Here is a 4,273-nt window from a genome sequence, read left to right as displayed (position 1 = left end):
ACATACACACCCGTGTGCGCTGTTTGGTTCCATCCTTTGCGGTTCCACTTCTACTCCTGGTTGTTTCACTCTTTGGTCCTGCTTGAGCTTTTTCTTTTCCTTTAGCTCTTCCAGTCCTTCTTTTAGTTCTTCTTCCTCCCTCTACCTCTTCACCGGGTTCTCCGTCTCCATGGCCCTTGCTGCCGGTTGGAGAACTTGCACCTGGGTTCACTTCCCGGGCAGGTTTCTAATTAGCCTTAAGAATAAACAACGTTTATTACCCACAATTTAACATCTAATTTTTTACCCACACTCTAATATCTTTCTAATTAGCCTTTTTACCCACATTTTAAATATTTGTTAATATATTTTCAGATACTCTATCCTCTAATTAGCCTTAAGATTAAATAACGTTTTTACCCACACTTTAACTTTTTCACCCACACTTTAATATATTTTTGAATACTCTACCTTCTAATTAGCCCCAAGATTAAATAACGATTATTACCCACACTTTAATATAATTGTAATATTGTTAACATATTTTCAGATACTCTATCTCCTAATTAGCCTAAGATTAAATAACGGGAGAAAGCGAGGCGGCGCGAAGGCGGCGGCGGCCCGCCGGGCTGATGGCGTCGTAGGCTGACGTCTCTGGCATCCTGCCGAACGGTCCCCGAGGCATGAAACCTGCCGACTGCAAGCCCTCAATATAGTCTTGACCCCCTCGGGGTGCGACGTTCCACCTAGAGCGTGACTGTCCAGCCGGGGCCGATCCGTTTGCTTACGGTCCGAGCAAACCTCCTAACTCCGGGTCGGACCACGTCGCTGTTTTTGCCCGGTGCATATCGCCACGCACTCCCGGCGACTGACGGCAATCGATCGCGCCTACGTCACGTGTACGTGGGCGAGAGCGCAGGTTTCGCTCGAGCCCCGCTTGAACCTCGCGGTCGCGCGGCGGGACTGCGGACGAAGGCGGTAGAAGGCGGGCGCATGGCCGCCGCTATCGGCCGTTGCCTGCACCGGACGCAGTTTGTCATCTTTCGGGAATTTACGGGACGGACCGCGTCGCCGTATCGAACGCCCGCACCTCGCGACATCGGTCGCGGCTACGTCCACGCGTACGTGGGCGAGACCGCACGCTCAAGTTCGTTCTTTCGATTTCGGGCACGTTAGGGCGGCGGAGCAACGGGCGACCGTGCTAGCCGCAGTTTGCCATCTTTCGGGTTTTTACGGGACGGACCGCGTCGCCGTATCGACGGCGTGCATCTCGTGAACGCCCTTCCAACATCGGTGGCGGCTACGTCCACGCGTCCGTGGGCCGTACCGCGAGCGTGGGTTCGTTCTTTCGGTTTCGGGCACGGTAGCGCGGCGGAGGAACGGGCGACCGGCGCGGGTCTGCCGCTAACGGCCCCGCGGCTCGTGGACGAACGGGAGAAAGCGAGGCGGCGCGAAGGCGGCGGCCACCCGCCGGGCTGACGGCGTCGCAGGCTGACGTCTCTGGCATCCTGCCGAACGGTCCCCGAGGCATGAAACCTGCCGACTGCAAGCCCTCAATATAGTCTTGACCCCCTTGGGGTGCGACGGTCACCTAGAGGCGTGACTATCCAGCCGGGGCCGATCCGTTTGCTTACGGTCCGAGCACCTCCTTAACTCACGGGTCGGACCACGTCGCTGTTTTTACCCGGTGCATGTCGCCACGCACTCCCGACGACTGACGGCATCGATCGCGCCTACGTCCACGTGTACGTGGGCGAGAGCGCAAGCTTCGCTCAAGCTCCCATTTCGGCCTCGCGGTAGCGCGTCGGAGGCGCGGGCGCAGGCCCGCCGCTACCGGCACCGGCCGCAGTTTGTCATCTTTCGGGAATTTACGAGACGGACCACGTCGCCGTATCGAACGCCTGTACCTCGCAGCATCGGTCGCGGCTGGGTCCGCGCGTACGTGGCCGACACCGCCCGCTTAGTTTCGTGCTTTCGATTTCACGCACGGTTCGGCGGCGGAGACGCGGGCGAACGGCGCAGGCCTTGCGCAGGCCTGCCGCTACATAGCGCTAGCCGCAGTTTGTCATCTTTCGGGACTTTACGGGACGGACCGCGTCGCCGTATCGAGCGCGTGCATCTCGCGAACGCCTTCCGGCATCGGTGGCGGCTACGTCCACGCGTCCGTGGGCCGCACCGCGAGCTTGGGTTCGTTCTTTCGATTTCGGGAGAACTCTCTCAAGTGAAATCGCCGCTTCGATGCGCGTGGATAACACACGGACACACACACACTCGTGGTCTTCGTCGTAACTCAGACTTACTCCCCGGCAATCGACCGGCCGCATAACTCTTTCGACTCGTGCACTCGACCGAGAACTCTCTCAAGTGAAATCGCCGCTTCGATGCGCGTGGATAACACACGGACACACACACTCGTGGTCTTCGTCGTAACTCAGACTTACTCCCCGGCAATCGACCGGCCGCATAACTCTTTCGACTCGTGCACTCGACCGAGAACTCTCTCAAGTGAAATCGCCGCTTCGATGCGCGTGGATAACACACGGACACACACACTCGTGGTCTTCGTCGTAACTCAGACTTACTCCCCCTGCAATCGACCGGCCGCATAACTCTTTCGACTCGTGCACTCGACCGAGAACTCTCTCAAGTGAAATCGCCGCTTCGATGCGCGTGGATAACACACGGACACACACACTCGTGGTCTTCGTCGTAACTCAGACTTACTCCCCGGCAATCGACCGGCCGCATAACTCTTTCGACTCGTGCACTCGACCGAGAACTCTCTCAAGTGAAATCGCCGCTTCGATGCGCGTGGATAACACACGGACACACACACTCGTGGTCTTCGTCGTAGTAACTCAGCTCTGCTTATCGCTAGACAGTAGTAGATAGGGATAGCGGCAACATCCTCGTCGCCTTCGATCCGTTCACCTGAAGAGAGTCCAAGTTACTCCCGCCGTTTACCCGCGCTCGATACCGAGAACTTCTTCAAGCCCGTACCCTCGGCTCTGCATTCGCTAGACAGTAGATGGGGACACGCTCCTCGCCCTCGATCCGTTCACGCGGCGCCTCGACAATCGAACGACGATGCCCAGAAGTCGCCGCTTCGACAACAGGCAGTCGCGGTGTTCCACTGAGAGGTCGTACGTCTCTCCGCGAGACCGGGGACCGACCCGGACGCCGACGAGCGACGACTCGTCGGCGGTACAGAAAGTTACGTACGAAAGGGGCGCTGCATGCTGGCCCGGCAACCCCGTCTACTCGCGCACTAAGCAGGAGGTTCCGTTTCTTCCACTTCTCACTTAAACGAACCCGCAACGGAGCGCGCGCTGCCAAGCCGATGCGCGCTGCCAAGCCGAGACGAAGGCGGTTACGGCGACGACGACTATTACCGCGCGCCGAGTCGTTCGACGCAGACAAGACGTGACGAGACGAGACACAACGCAACGAGACACAACGCAACGCAACGCAACGCAACACTTCGTAACTCCTCCGACTCCGAGCCGCAACAATTTCGCCATCTTTCCTCACCTCCTCCCGCTTCTCCGCCTCGAAGGGGCGGATCGTGTCGTTCGCGAGAAGAGACTCAATAGATCGCAGTGTGGTAGCTGCTCTACTAAGTTCGTCACTCCGAACGGCAAGTCGGGTCGTATGCAAGCGATCCCTTTCGTCTCGATCTCTTCGAACTAGTCGGGGCGGGACGACGAGCAGACGACCACGGCGCGAACGCCGCGGCCGCCGCCGCGTCCCCGAATGGCAATTCCGCCGGCGACGCTGCCGCTCGCCGCGCGAACGCGACGGGCGGACGGCGAACGCCGAGCTAAGGCATGCGCCTTGAGGTTGAGACGCTTTTGGAAAACAACTCGGGTCCGGCTACGGTTCCGGCTTAGAGGCGTTCAGCCGTTATCGCTCAGAGGCAGCCTGGCACCACCGCTCTATCGAGCGAGCGCGCAAACCGTTGCTCTGATCCCGCGGTTCCTCTCGTACTGGACGGGATAGCCGTAGCCGAGTGACGTTGCCGACGCCCGCCTAAGGTCGGCCGGAGAAACGCCGGCGGCACGGCCAGGACGGACGGACGCGCGAGCGCGCCGCCGCCTCGACCGCACGCCGAGTACCCCGACGCGACTCGGGCGCCGCGTACGCGCGATGCATCGGTAGGATAAAACTAACCTGTCTCACGACGGTCTAAACCCAGCTCACGTTCCCTGTTAGTGGGTGAACAATCCAACGCTTTGCGAATTCTGCTTCGCAATGAATAGGAAGAGCCGACATCGAAGGATCAAAAGCGACGTCG

Source organism: Octopus sinensis, unplaced genomic scaffold, assembly GCF_006345805.1.
Source record: "Octopus sinensis unplaced genomic scaffold, ASM634580v1 Contig17508, whole genome shotgun sequence".
NCBI lineage: Eukaryota > Metazoa > Mollusca > Cephalopoda > Octopoda > Octopodidae > Octopus > Octopus sinensis.
The sequence above is the reverse complement of the archived record's forward strand: the minus strand, read 5'-3'. Positions refer to the sequence as shown.